At 36.8% G+C, this 15,986-nt stretch overlaps 1 non-coding gene across 1 annotated transcript; it reads left to right on the top strand.

Annotated features, from left to right (window-relative positions):
- Window positions 1-2,582: 2,582 nt before the first annotated feature.
- Window positions 2,583-2,693, top strand: LOC137766844 (U6 spliceosomal RNA). The gene has a single exon (XR_011074380.1). It is a non-coding gene; the product is annotated as a U6 spliceosomal RNA (small nuclear RNA).
- Window positions 2,694-15,986: the final 13,293 nt, after the last annotated feature.

Genomic DNA, 15,986 nt, shown 5'->3' with positions numbered 1-15,986 from the left:
AAAAGCATACGTATGAGGGTCACATAATCTGGTGCTTCTCAAACTTCAGTGTGTATGTGAATGACATGAGGATCTTGTTAAAATGTGAATTCCAAGTCTGTAATTTTGGGAGGAGGAATTTTAATAAGTTTTAATGTGAAATTTTGAGGTTTTAATTCTGTTCCAGCTGTTGCTGATGTTCTTGAGGGACTATTTTTTGAGTACTATGGGTCTAACTTACACTTGAAAACAATTCCTAGTTAAACCAAGTTCATTGCTAATCCTGACATTATGGCATTATGAGAGAACACTGTTGAGTCCAGAATTAAGGTTAAATGAAAAAACGTTTATCTTTTATTTATACACTTTTACTATCTCCTAATCAGAGGGCCAGCTTAAGCTCAAGTTTTCTCTGCAAAGTGAAGGGCAGACGGTACCTTTCTGTAGGACTCCTTGAATTAACTGGGGATAACTGATTGATCCACATAACCCAGTGAATTAACTGAACAAAACAGGCACCATTTAATTTAGTTTAAAAGTGACAGTGTAATATATCTATATCTACAAGCAAATTCCTTCACTTTACATATTTTTTGAAGATTCATTTACATGAATACTACTTCAGACTAAGCTTTAGAGACATATCACCAAATCTGGAAATACTTAGTTATCCTAGCACATTTCAATTTGCATCTTATCTCATATAAATATTTTGGAATGAATACTGAAAGCTGTATAGTTATAGAATTTGACCCCATGTTTGTCTGTTTGAAAGCCTTTGTTTTTTCCATTATTACTTAACTATCTGTATTTTTTCTCCAATCAAAGTTAAATATGTAAAAAGATCAATTTGAGTCTGTTTGTATTTTTCTTATCTATAACATTCAGTAATAAGAAGAAGAAGAAAAAGAAGAAGAAGATCACCTAATTCGCAGGTTCATTTAGTGAATTAGAGTCAATATGAGTACTCATCTGGTATACAGAAGGTGCTTATAAATTGTACTGGTGGGTGTAATTAGTAGAATTATTAAAGTTACCTCCTCCAGCTCTTAAAAATAGTCAGTATCCTTCTCACTGTCAGAGAATGTGCAGTGAAGTTGGGAGACTTCCTGCCTCATTCACCAGGGGTCTCTCTTGGGGCTTTTCATAGGCTCCCAACTTCTTTATATATATATTTTTTTCATTTTCAATGACATTTATCGTTTTCTTTCTAATTTTACAAGGAATACATGTTCACTGCAGACAACTAGAAATACATAAAAGCACATCAACAGACACTTGGTTTGCTTTCATATCTTGGCTATTGTAAATAATGCTGCAACGATAATGTGTGCATATATCTTTACATATTTTACAATTTATAGAAATACAGGTGGTTTATAACAGTATAACTTCACATGCAGAAGAGTCGATCCTATTGTTAAACGAAGTTAGAAATTTAGAATGAAGGTCAAACCAAGGTGTGTGATTTCTATAAACGTTTCACAGACTCACTAATACATTTTTGGAGAGCTTAACTTCATATTTAACTTTCATTTAAGAAGCTTCAGTGGTTTTTCACATGTCTAGTGTTGTTTTGAAAAACAAGAAAGGAAAACACAAGACAAATATTATTCCTTAAATTATTTCTGGTTATAATTTTAAAATAAAATAAATATTTGATTTAGCAATAATATGTGAATTACTGGCAGTGGTGAGGTCATGAATGTAAATGAGCTGGAAAAGTTCCACATGACATAAAGTCCATTTAGAAAAAGTGAGAAAATTACTGGCCTTGTCATATGAGAAATATTTATGTAATTAGGTTGATTTTTGGTGTATTTGTTTTATGCTTGAATTTATTAACTGATCATTTGTAAAGTTTATATAACTTTCTTTTCTGTTCATTGTTTATGCTTCCTATTTAGCTATGCAATGGAATCAAAGACACATGAATGAATATAATGTTTTTATAATTATTTGTTCATCAGCAATGAGCATTCAAGTTTTTCTGGTGTTATGAAATCATTGGTTTGATACAAATAATACACAATGGTTTTACTAAGTCAGAAAGTGACAATATAGAGTTCTCATCTAGTGGAACATTTTTGCTTGGACAAAATTATTTTAAAGAAAAAACTAATAAAAGCAAAACAATAGAAAAAAAGTAACAGCTTTTTATTGCCTTTGTCCTTTAAATTTTGTCTAAAATTTCCTGTTGTCCTTCAATAAACACTTATTATCAGAAAATATACTTGTTTAGTTGACATATTTAATTTTTAAATAATCAACTTACTAATATTAATTTAGTTAGCAAAGAACTATTACCTCATATGAAGTAGCTAAATCTATTTACACAACTAAAATCCATCTAAAATGTCAGTATCCTCTTCCACCATATTGTTTCATCACACAAACCTTCAGTGGCAAAATCTCATCTTTTATGAAATAAGTAATGCTTTTTTTTTGTAATATGATGGCTGTATGGGGGTAATGCTTAGCATTATTATTTTTAAGAGGAGAATCTCTAGCCCTCCTTAGTCTATAGCCCTCTCATATACATAGCCCTTGAAACATGGGGTATATTGATTCCAGACAGCCTCCTATTAAAAAAAAAAGATCAGATGCTTGTTTTGGGAGTACATATTGTAAAATTGGAATGAAAACACTAGAGGAGACTAACATGGACCCTGATCAAAGATGACAGACAAATTTGTGAAGCGTTCCTATCTTTATTCTCTAATGAAAATTAAAGTAGCTGAGTTTTGTTTTTTCATTTTTAAAGATTGAGCTGTATGATGCTTAGTTAGGTTTAAACAAATGAGACACAAATGAAATAAAAATAATATAATTTTACTTAAGAGCTCACAAAAATGAAGTAACATAATTTTAAGAAAACTTTCCATGGTATGCAGCCAAATGTTAATTTTTAAATGATGTGTTTTTACCTTTCTTTCCCTTTATAACTTAGTTTATAAAAAGCAGCTTTAAAAAAGCACTTTTATAAATTCATAAAATTATCCAGATTACCTGCTTTGCATTGCCCAAGTTCATGACAGAATTGTTTACTTCTTCTTTTCTTTTTGTCTAGGTAAACTTGATGCGGATATTGACAACTGATGTAATTGTAGTATTATTAACACTTTGCTTCAAATAAAAACAAATCCAGGCGTAGATAAGGAGAGACCTTATTCAAAAAGACTAATACAATAGGGGGAAACCTTGGAGCTCAGAAATCTGCAAGTGCCTCAAAATCAAACATAAAAAGGCTTTTCTTTCACAGAGAGAGGTAAGCAGAGCTTAAAAGAAACTTTTAGGAGGAAGTTGGACAAACAAGGAGTGTGTAAATAGCATAATAGATGTAATCTGTTGACTGAAAAAAATGCACAAACTAAAAACTGAGAATTATGTTTTATTTGGTGGACATACTGAGGACTTAAGCCTGGGATACAGCTTCTCAGATAGCTCTGAGGGACTGTTCCAAAGAGGTAAGGGAAGAGCCAGAATATGTAGGAGTTTTTGCACACTCAAAGAAAACAAAAAACAAAACAAAACAAAAACAGGTAGTTTCTTTTAATCTTTTTAATCAGAAGATTACTGTTAAAGAAAACCAGACATCTCAAGTTAATAAATTTAGTGCTCTTCTACGTATGGGAAGATCCAAGCGTCTGACTGGGCTCATTGAAATCATCCTTTTGATATGCACCTTAACTATCTAGGGCCAGGTTGTGCAATTTTTTTGGTTGAAAGGTCTGACAGGAAATGTGTCTGCTGGGCCTGCTGATTTGGGGATTGGGGGGGAGTACATATTCTGCATCTTAGCCTTTGACTCAGGGATGGGGACAAGCTAAAGTTCAGGGAACTGTGGGGAAAGAGAAGCCTGAATAAAGTTTGGTCAAGACAAAGCAGAGGAGAAGAAATACACAATTTTGAATACTTGGTCAGGAGCTATAACAGTATATTATGTGTGTGTGTGTGTGTGTGTGTGTGTGTGTGTGTGTGTGTGTAAGTACATTTATTGGTGGCTCAGTGTTTCACTTTGTTTGTGATAAGCTATTTTGATGGTTTGGTATGTAGCTGTGGTATTAGATAAAGATATTTGATGTTTGTCCCCTTCCTGTCTCCTAAAACCAAGCTCCTAAAAAGCTTGGAATTTCCTAAGTGATAAGGATGATAAAGGCCTTTTGTTAAAAGGAGGCAACTCTTGGTGAATGGGACCCTAGATAGCTTCAGGATGGGGGCTGGTTGCCAGAAAGATCATGCCTTGATTGGAAGCTTGGGGAGAAGAAACTAAAGATTGAGTCAATCACCGATAGCCAACGAAATCTCCGTAAAAATATCTAAATGATGGGGTTGGAAATCTTCCAGGTTCATGAACACATGGAGGGGCTGAGAGGACGGCACACCTGGAGAGGGCACAGAAGCTCCATGATCCCTCTTCCCCTACTTTGCCCTCTGCATCCCTGTCACTTTGGCCATTTCTGAGGTTTAGCCTTAATAACAGACTGGAAAATGTAAGTAAAGTGTTTTCCTGAGTTCTGTGAACCTGAAGAGGTTGAACCTGATTTACAGTTGGTGGGTCAGAAGTATGAATGGCCTGAGACTTGTGACTGGCATCTGGAACTGGAGCTGTCTTGTGGGACTGAGCTCCTTAGCTTGTGAGATCTGATGCCAACTCCAGGTAGATAGTGTCAGAATTGATCTCAATTGTTGAACACACAGTCAGTGTCTGGAAAATTAAATAAGTGGTGTTGGAAAAGATACCATGTATTTGGTGTCAAGAACAAGAAACACTCTTTTGGTGTTAGAAAAAAATGGAATTTTCTAGAACAGCCCTGGCTCAGAGAAACATGTGGTTTGTGAAGAGAAAGAACAAAAGAGTAGAGGATGAGGAATCTTTAATCCCTGGATGGCTACTTACTCACCCAAGGTATGAAACTTCAGCTGCATTGCGATCACTTACTAAAGGTAAAAGTTACTGGTGGTATTTAGAAATGGTTGCAGACCTGACTTCCGAGGACTTCAGTCACTGGATAACTAAGGAAATGTAAAATAATAAGAAGCATGCCAAACATATAATCCATTGTTGGTTATTATTATCTGTAATAGCTAAAATGAATGAAAATGCTAAGTTGGACCTTGATGCTAGACCAAGCACAGATTTCTCTTGGTGAGAGTCAAGGGACTTGTCCTAGCAGGGTGGAAATTTTTAAAGGGTTACTAAGAAATGGAGTGAATAAAGGAAACATTGACGGTGAGGAAGAGAAAGGAGAGCGTCAAGAAGCCTCTTGCAGAAGGGTGGGAATATTTAGATGGTTATTTAAAAATGGGATGAATAAAATGAACATTGATGTTATTGAAACAAAGGTCTTAATACACCACTATTGAAAGTTAAGTGGACCAAAGAAAGTCCCTTCTGATCTCCCAACATTAAAAGGCCCCAAATAAGTCTACTCTATGTGCCCTCGTTTGGAGGAATTAAAAAAATGAGAAGGCAAATATTTCAATGAGAAACTGGCCCTGGAAATACTTGATGCCATAATTGGGCCGATTAATCAAGATAATGATTGACAAAAGGACTCTGGTCCCTCAGCTAGAAACCCTGCTGGAGACAACAAATCCTTTTGTACTTACGTGGTTATAATGGTCAAGGGGTAGGAAGAAGTTTCTGGGATTTCTTGACATAGGAACCATTTGCACTGTGGTACCAAAACCCACTGGTGAAACACTAACATGGACTTCAATTAGATTTAGCAAATATAGAAATATAAGAGCTAGTAGGATTAAGGTGGAGGTCTGGAAGAAAATTAGAATGTTTAAACAGTTTCTGTGTGAAGAGGTTGTATCTCCTTTACCTGAATGTTTTATGAGAATGGATGTCTATGGATATTATGTCTGACTGCGGAATGCCTCATTTACCTAGTATTATAAAACCAAAAACTGTTAATGAAGGCCTGACGAAGGCTACAGTTACAAATGTAAGGGTTAATGGGATTAAGGTGAAATTTGGGAGAAGAGTTGGTAAATTTGAATAGGCTTTATTTGAAATGGTTGCAGCTCTTTCACACGAATGCATTATTAGGACAGACATCATATCTGACTGGGAATATTTCCCTTATCTAGTATTGTAAAACACAAGCCATGTAAATCAACCCTTCAAGCAATATTAATTGGACATGCTAAATGGGAACCAGTAAGATTGGCTGAGCCCAAAAAGCACAGAATAGAAACTGGATTGCTGGTATGGACAAATTCTCTGAGATACCCCTGTATTGAGTGTATACTAGGGCTTATAGCAAAACCTGTGAGTGCCTCCCTGCAATGACTACTGGGACGTCAGAAATGTTCATTTGAGGGGCAGTTACCAGTTGGTATCAGAAATTAGTTATAACTGTCCCTATGATTGAAGGACATAAAATAATCTTGAAACCTGAAACACCCATGTCTTGGGTAATGTTGGATAAATGTTCTAATGGGGAGGACAGTGTCCAGAAGAGTTTCATAATGAAATGGAAATGATTTACAGTTGGCCCTCCATAGCTTTAGATTCCACATCCACAGATTCAACCAAGCATGGATGGAAAATATTAGAAAAAGAATCCAGAATGTTCTAAAAAGCAAAATTTGAATTTGCCATATGGCAACTATATACAAAGCATTTACGTTGTATTAGGTATTACAAGTAATCTAGAGATGACTTAAAGTATACAGAAGGATATGCATAAGTTATACGTAAATACTACACCATTTTATATGAGACTTGAGCATCCTCAGATTTTGATATCTGTGGGTGTCCTGGAACCCATCCTCCGTGAGTAGGGAGCTCTTTCCCCAGGACTGAATTTGTAACTGCGTGAAGAGCTGCTGGATTCTATTGTCACTTGGACAGCGTCCTATAAACAGCAATCAACTGACCAACAAAGAGGTGCCTGGTTTATGGATGGTAGCCCAAAAGTGAACGGACAGCATCCTGTTTAGAAGGCCATCACTTTGACTGAAAAAGGTAAAACATCAGTTCAGTGGGCTGCATTGCTTGCTGCTTGCCACAGTGTTTCAGTTTTTACTAAATGATGGGTTGCCCCTGGCAGGCCTGCAAGCCCTGTACCTGCCCAGCCTCAAGACTGAAGAAAGAGCCCGGAGTCAGCGACAGAACCATCTCATTCCCTTATCCTTGGCTACTCTTCTTTCCTTTTTCCATTTATGCCCAAACATTTACATCTTTGGAAGGGTATTAGGGTTGGCCACTGTGCTGGTCTAGAGTGTAGGCAGCAGTATTAGTCTAGCAAGTACTTCCCCTCATCTAAGGAGGGGGTTGTGGGAACCTCCTGATTTATAGCCATTAAGTCAGAAGTAAGGATGGCCCAGGGCTTGTTACTGGTGTCTGAAGTGTGGGACTTGAACCCCTTTAACCTGTGGGATCTGATGCTAAATCCAGGTAGATTGTGTCAGATTTGAATTGAATTGTTGGACACCCTGTTGGTGTGTCAGAGAATCAGAGAAGTGGTTGGTATGGGGGAAAAAAAACCCTTCAATAGTATAAAATCAAGTCTTAAGTTTCTATTAAAGTTGGACAGTTTAGCTTTTTTTCTATCTATAAGCACATCACTAATCCTGGCCCATTACGTGAGTCCTATTGATCATAAGAGGGATTGAATAAAGGAGAGTGTTTAAAATTGTTAAAAGCTATTCTCACTGCTGAGAAAAAGAATTTTAAGTTCTACTAGTGATGGGCCAGTAGTTCTACTAGTGATGGGCCAGTAGTTGCAGATTTGCATATAAAGGACGGCATATTATTTTCACCTTTCAAGTACTTGAGACTACTATACCTCTAGACAACTGATGCTTAACTAAACAGTACATTTTCCGTTCCTGCAATTTTTTTTTTTTTTTTGTAATTCAGTGGGTTGATTCCATTAATCACTTCTGCTCTCTTCAAAACTCTTTCCAAATCCCTGTATGTATCGATATTAAGGTAAATAAAGCATAAAGAAACAAATCTGCTGTCATCTGAGCCACAAGTTCCAGGTAATAGATTCATTCTTATCCTCGATTTAGGAAACCACAGCCTGTCCATCAGTGATGATCAGAAATTACATGGTTTCAATTCTGTGCAGCCCAGCTCTTGGTAGGTGTGGGGTGAAAAGTACCCTCACCAATGAACTCAGCTTCAGCTTCAGGTAAATCCAAGCCCTCACCCTTCCATGACACATGAAAGGAGTCAATGTCTCAGATCAGTCCTAATAAAGACAATCTTGCTATTAGTACCCTAAGACCTATTACTCCAACTTCTCTTTGGATGTGTGAAATAAAATTATTTTATGGCAAGACAAGAAAAATTTAAACAAAAAATTTTCTCTGCCTTTTGGCCTCCTCTCTCCCCGCACTGTGCTTTGTGTATCTGCATTTTGCACCGACCAAACCTCCCCAATGGTAGAAATACCTGCTCAACCATAAAAAACAACATTCTCCTAGCATCAGTAAGACAAGTCCTTAAAGATAACATTCCTTCTTGATCTCTTAAGGGGTCACATAGTGCTTTTATATCTGGATTATGTAAACTGTCAATAATACATCATTTGATGTACAGCTCTTTGTCTCAAAATAAACTTATATAACTGTGCCTTGACTTCTAATGGGTGGAACAGTTCTCAGAGCTTTCTGAGATGCTTTCCCTGGGTTATAATCCTCAAATTTGGCTTGAATAAAATTTTCCATTTCTTTCTTAGATCGACTGGTTAATTTTTCATCAAGAAATGGCTGTGTTTTCTCCCTTTATGTAATCTCAGAAATAGCCTCTAATTGTCGTTTGTAATTCTACGGCTGGACCTCAAGCTCTTGTATTTACGCTTCTACTCTTACATATAATTTCTTTTTTTCCCACAAAACAATCATAAACTGTAGACAGACTAGCACCAGACACTGTAGTACCTGCTATACATATATAATTTCATTTACCACTCATAGCAAAAATATGGCGTAGATAATATTTTCTCACGTTTTCTGGAGAAGTTAAATTAACTGTGATTAACAACTACTAAGTAATAAATGGTCAACAGGATCTAATCTAGATCGACTCTGTTCTTTCTACTCTACTAGGCTGCAGCTCCCAGCCCATGGTCCACTTTCCAGTGTGTTCATCTACAATGCCCACCTAGTTCTTTACTTCATATTGCCACTTCCTTATAGATAATATTACCCCCCAAAGCCACTTAAACTTGCCAACTGAAAACATGGAAACACAACCCTTCTATGCCTGTGGATCGTTAGGTTTTCCTACCTCTCCAGTATGCAAAGCAGGGATTCTAAAGGTGGGTTACATGGATCTCCCTGGGTTTAATAATTGGTTTGGGGGAACTCTGTGATATCCTTAAAGCTATGCAAAACAAAGCAAAAAACAAAGTAAAAATGTGTGTGTGTGTTTGTGTGTGTGTGAGAATATGTGCTTTCTCCTAGGGTAGTAAACTCTTTACCTACCACTTATCCTCTTTACAGATGTACAGATGTATAAATCAGGGATCATGTCATTGAAGGGCTTCTGTCATGCTCAAAGCCATTGTGATTTTTAAGGTGGACTCTATGCAACCACTCATAAGTAACTTCTCTTTCTCTTCTCATGTGGGAGAGGAATCAACAGCTGTATTTGGTGGTGCCACATGTGTGGCAGAGTGTAGGAGGGATTATGTTTTCTGTTCTCATCTACTTCATCATTACTATTTCTCACTTTGCTTCTATCATCTTCTGGTGCATATCTCCCTTGTGGCCTATTCTATTTATTTATGAAAAATATTAATATTATGATGTGTATATGCTCATTTTATATTAATATAGAGGGCTATTTAATTATTTTTTCAGTTTCTTTTTCTTCTGTAGCACTTTGAATATGTCATTCTACTGCCTTGTGGGGTTCTTTGTTTTTTATGAGAAGTCAGCTGTTACTCATATTGGGGTTTTCTTGTTACAAGCCATTTTCTCTTCCTGGTTTCAAGATTTTTTTCTTTGTTCCTGATTTTCAACAATTTAACTATGATGTGTCTGAATGTGAATCTTTTTACATCAACACTTGCAGTGTGTTGAGATTTTTGGATTTGTAGATTGACATTTTTCATCAGATTTGGGAAAATTTTTCAGCGATTATGTCTTTGAATATTATGTCATAAATATTTTTCATGTCCCTTTCTTTCTCTCCAATGCTGGTACTCCCATTATACATACGTTGATGTGCTTAATGATTTTAAACACTTCTCTCAGGCTCTGTTTACTTTCGTTCTTTCTTTTTTCTCTTCACCATATTGCATAATCTTTATTAATCTATCTTTGGTGTGCCTGATTCTTTTTTCTGCCAGCTCAAATTTACTGTTGAGCCCCTCTAGTAATTTTTTAATTCTAATTACTATAATTTTCAACTCCAGGCTTTCAACTCGGTTCTTACTTATAATTTCTATCTCTTTACTGATATTTTTTATTTGATGGGGCATTCTTATCTTTAATTCTTTGAACATATTTATAGTGGCTGCTTTTAAAAACTTTATCTGATAAGTCCAACATCTGGGCTTCTTCAAAGAGTTTCTATTGCCTATATTTTTCTTCTTTCTTTTTGTGTATGATTCACACTTTCCTGTTTGCTGTTCTTTATATGTCTCAATTTTTCATTGACCATCCCCCTCCTTGGGTGGTTTGATATGGTGTTGCTGTTGCTTCCTTGGTCATGTGTTTGTTTAGTAACTTGACTAAACTATCTCTGTAGCGTCTATTTTCCCCATAATATACAGCATCTGATGGCTCATGTAATTTTTTTTTTCTTGTTTTTATCTTTTAGTCTAGTGGTCTTTTAGATACCTAGTGGTCACATCTAAGTCAGTTAAGCCACTTGTTTGGTCAAAGATCATGTTTAAACATCCTTAGCCAGTTAGATTTTTATCCTTTACAGTTTTTACTGTTAGATATGTGTCTGGCATAGAGGATGCTATCACAATTTAAGGAGTTTATGATCTTGTCCCATGTTCATCTAGTAACTAATCATTTAGATTTTTCCTCTCTGATCATTCCTAAGAGGACACAGCCTAAGGCATGCACATAGACTTTCACTCTGCCAGGAATGTGTGTGATTTTATTTTTAACCCTGGTTTCCTAAGATATGTCCATGAGTCAGAGTAGCTTATTATTCAGCCAGTGTTTTGTCAGAATTGCACTGACGTCTCTTGTGCCAATGAGGCTTCTGCCTTTTGTTGATGGATCTTTGTGTGGCTTGGGAAGTGCTTTTCAAATCTACCCCATGTCCAGTTCTGATTGCTTCTGATGATCTGGTGCAGCCTAGCACATGCACACAACACTCCCAACCCCCATGGTTAACTGTTACTCCAAAGAAGTCTGGTAAAGACAATATTGTCCCTGGGTTCTTTTAAATTTCTGGTTCCTCTTCCATGTCACTTGTTGCTACTAGTATCAGGGTCCTATCTTAATTGCTTCCCTCTAAGGTCTTCATGGTTTTTGACAACAACCTTAGTAATGGAATTCTCTGAGCTCTGTTAAAAATAAAGTCAGCCCCTTCAGGCAGAGCTGTGGATCTCTAAATTATTATGGCCTTCCTCTTCCCTTGCTCAGAATCTTTGCAGGTCTGCACAGGAGTTGGAGGTGAGCCAATGGCCCACTTCTAGAGCGACATCCCAGCTCGAACAGCTGATACTGCAGGCAGTTAGTAACACCTGACCTTCTTGGCTTGCCCTTCCCTGCATGGAAACTCTGCCCTATAAGCAAGCTGGAGCTGAGAAAACTGTGCCCAGTTTTTTTAGTTTATCATATCTAGAGTGGAGCTTGCATGCTACAATTAGGGCCTGAGTAGGGACAGGGGGCCTCAATCTTCTGAGTTATGCCTGTTTTGAATAGAGCTTCAGCAAAACAGGACTTGAGATGAGAAATTCCTACTACCTACCTCTTCTGAGGTGAAACCATAGCTCTCAAATGAAACTGAAGGAAGGAGTTCCCATCTTAATGTCTGTACCCTCCTGGGGTAGAGGACAGGGGTAGAGTTTCTATACATGGAGCTGGGAGGGGGAAAAAGGAATAGGTCATGGCATAAATGCCATAGTCTCCTGCTATTGTTGAGATTTAGACTTTCTTGAACAAGTGTTGTTCCCTTTGCTTTATGGCCTTAAAACAATTTCCAGAGACTTTAAATTATTGTTTTGTTTTGTTTTATAATTTTCTCCAGTTAAAAGGTTGTTTTGTTGGGAGTAAGGTTCACTGCATTACTCACTCTTCCATTCCAAAACTACTACTTCCTTAATCATAATTCATCGCATTAATTTCATATTGCTCCCAGAGATAAACCCACACACATATGGTCACCTTATTTTTGATAAAGGAGGCAAGAATATACAATGAAGAAAAGACAGCCTCTTCAATAAGTGGTGCTGGGAAAACTGGACAGCTACATGTAGAAGAATGAAATTAGAATACTCCCTAACACCATACACAAAAATAAACTCAAAATGGATTAAAGACCTAAATGTAAGGCCAGACACTATAAAACTCTTAGAGGAAAACATAGGCAGAACACTCTATGACATAAATCACAGCAAGATCCTTTTTGACCCACCTCCTAGAGAAATGGAAATAAAAATGAAAATAAACAGATGGGATCTAATGAAACTTAAAAGCTTTTGCGCAACAAAAGAAAGCATAAACAAGATGAAAAGACAACTCTCAGAATGGGTGAAAATATTTGCAAATGAAGCAACTGACAAAGGATTAATCTCCAAAATTTACAAGCAGCTCATGGAGCTCAATTTCAAAAAAACAAACAACCCAATCCAAAAATGGGCAGAAGACCTAAATAGACATTTCTCCAAAGAAGATATACAGATTGCTAACAAACACATGAAAGGATGCTCAACATCACTAATCATTAGAGAAATGCAAATCAAAACTACAGTGGGGTATCACCTCAAACTGGTCAGAATGGCCATCATCCAAAAATCTACAAACAATAAACGCTGGAGAGGATATGAAGAAAAGGGAACCCTCTTGCACTGTTGGTGGGAATGTAAATAGGTACAGCCACTATGGAGAACAGTATGGAGGTTCCTTAAAAAACTAAAAATAGAACTACCATATGACCCAGCAATCCCACTATGGGGCATATACCCTGAGAAAACCATAATTCAAAAAGGGTCATGTACCACAGTGTTCATTGCAGCTCTATTTACAATATCCAGGACATGGAAGCAACCTAAGTGTCCATCGACAGATGAATAGATAAAGAAGATGTGGCACACATATACAATGGAATATTACTCAGCCATAAAAAGAAACAAAATTGAGTTCTTTGTAGTGAGGTGGATGGACCTAGAGTCTGTCATACAGAGTGAAGTAAGTCAGAAAGAGAAAAACAAATACCGTATGCTAACACATATATATGGAATCTAAAAAAAAATGGTTCTGAAGAACCTAGGGGCAGGACAGGAATAAAGACACAGATGTAGAGAATGGACTTGAGGGCACAGGGAGGGGGAAGGTCAAGCTGGGACGAAGTGAGAGAGTGGCATTGACATATATACACTACCAAATGTAAAATAGATAGCTAGTGGGAAGCAGTTGCATAGCACAGGGAGATCATCTCGGTGCTCTGTGACCACCTAGAGAGGTGGGATAGGGAGGGTGGGAGGGAGAAGCAATAGGGAGGGGATATGGGGATATATGTATACATATACCTGATTCACTTTGTTATACAGCAGAAACTAACACAACATTGTAAAGGAATTATACTCCAATAAAGATGTTTAAAAAAAAATTTCATATTGCTAAAACATTTTAAAGCATACTGAAATTTATTGTTCATTTAAATTGTATGTTGAACTGACTTAAACTTTAAACCAACAAAGAAAATTTTGGTGGCATATTATTAAATACATTTAAGAATTTGCCTGACATAAATTAAGTAAACTATATGTTAAACACCATTTATAAGTTAATCTTTGGATATACATTTCATAGTGAGACAGGAACAAATGGGGCAGGGCACAACCTTTAAAAGAATGACATAGCCTTTGAGGATACGATAAAAACTGGTTGCAACCGATTAGACCCAAGATGGTGGAAGATTCGACTTCCAGTAGACCTTGAGCCTTGTTATACACTTATTGTGATACATTAGCAAGCTAAATGACACACCCACAGGTGCCATGACAGTTCCAAGGTCAACCATAAAAGGCCAAAAAGTGAGTGGTGGCCCAACTCCTGGAAATTCCCACCCCGTCCCCAAAATAGTTGGAACAATCCTCTCATTTATTAGCCTGTGAAATTACCTGGCCCAGAATAACTAACCACCCCATAATTCAGGGCGTCTATCACTTTCCCAGATGGCCTACATTCTGTCTGTGGAGTGTGTTTCTCCCAGCGCTGATCTCACTTTCCAAGATGACCCCATTCCCTGGGGCTGCTCTCGCCTATTGAGAGGGACCCCATTCTGCCTATAGAATTTGTATCTCTCTGAATAAACCTGTTTTCAATTTACTATGGCTCACTTTTGAATTCTTTTCTTTCTGAAGCTACAGACCCTCACTTGGCAACCTGTCCCAGGGACTCACCTGAGACCTGGGACATGACCATCCTCTCGCACCCCATTTTCCTGCAACAACAGAGCTTTATATTTTCATGAGGACTCTTTTGAAATAACTTAATATTTCATATCCCTTTTTTTATTTTTGCCTTAGTGACGGATATAATTATCCAACTCTACTGAGAAAAGATGTTGAAATATTTTCTCCTGCAATCACTGTGAAAAGTCAAAAATTTGTAAAGGTGCGACAGTAGGTCACATTACAATTTTTGAAAAAATACTTTTTAGGCCAGTAGTAACCATCGAAATGGCAGAGATTAAAACAACAACAACAGCAGCAACCAAGTATGTAATGACTACCTTTATGTGACTATTATGTAACACATTTGCAGAAAATTCCTTCTGTACGTTAAGTATCTATACATTTATTTGGGGCCCAGACCAATTGTGGGGCTTTTTGTGTTACTCTGTCCTCATTCCTCTTTTCAGGGGTATCTAATTTTCTTGTTGAATGACAGAGTCATAGAAATTTTTTAAAAAGACAAAAACAGTAGTATCATCTGATTCAACTGCTTTGTTTTATAAATATTAAAAACTATGTTCTAGAGAGAAAAATCAAGGTCATGTGGCTTTTAATGAATATCTGAAACTTGGGTGTCTCAAACCCCTCCCCAATGCATACTTCACTCTGCATGCAGCTTCCCCCCAAAAAATAGCAGAAGGTGATGGTAACTGAACTCAAGTCACCAGAAGCAACCTAGCACCTTACTCATTTATTTCCCTATACATATAGCTGCTGTGCCAGATGCAGTATTCTGAAATAGAGATAACACTTCAGAGCGGGTCCTTTCTATGTTGGACACTTTATTTTTGCTCACATTTTCTGAAGATCCCATATACTTCTGGGAGATTATTTTTCCTTAACTTTCTTTAAAGAGGAGGGGGGTGGGGGAAGACTTTCCTAGGACATCCGCAATTCTGAATAAGTACTGCAGTCAAGGGAAGAAGTGAATGTTCATAAATAATGAAGGATATCTCCCAAAGGACAAAGGTCAAGTTAAAAAAAAAAAACTCAGGAAAGGGTAATGTTTACAGAGGACAAAATGCTTTAAACTGGAGAGATGCAATATTTTTACTTTAGGATAATGGTAAAAGTATATCTTTCTCAGAAGTTAAAATTTCTGTCCATAGTTAGAGAAAAAAAATGTATACCTTTGATATAGAGAATTACTTTTGATCAGTGTTTTTAGTTTATGTAGTACAACTACCTGGAGGAATATGCATTTTCTACATCATTTAAAAATATTTATAGCAACAAATAACTCATAAACAGATTATCTCTGACAATGGTGCATATCATTCACTGAAAATCTAATTTATTTTTGGTATTTTTAAAGAGAAAAAATAAACAAGTAATCTTTAAACAATTTCCAATGTGCTTTGGGGGCCCATTAATATAAAATTGTGTGAT

This window comes from Eschrichtius robustus, chromosome 6 (genome assembly GCF_028021215.1).
Source record: "Eschrichtius robustus isolate mEscRob2 chromosome 6, mEscRob2.pri, whole genome shotgun sequence".
NCBI lineage: Eukaryota > Metazoa > Chordata > Mammalia > Artiodactyla > Eschrichtiidae > Eschrichtius > Eschrichtius robustus.
Note: the sequence above shows the minus strand (reverse complement) of the source record. Positions and strands in the feature narration are given on the sequence as shown.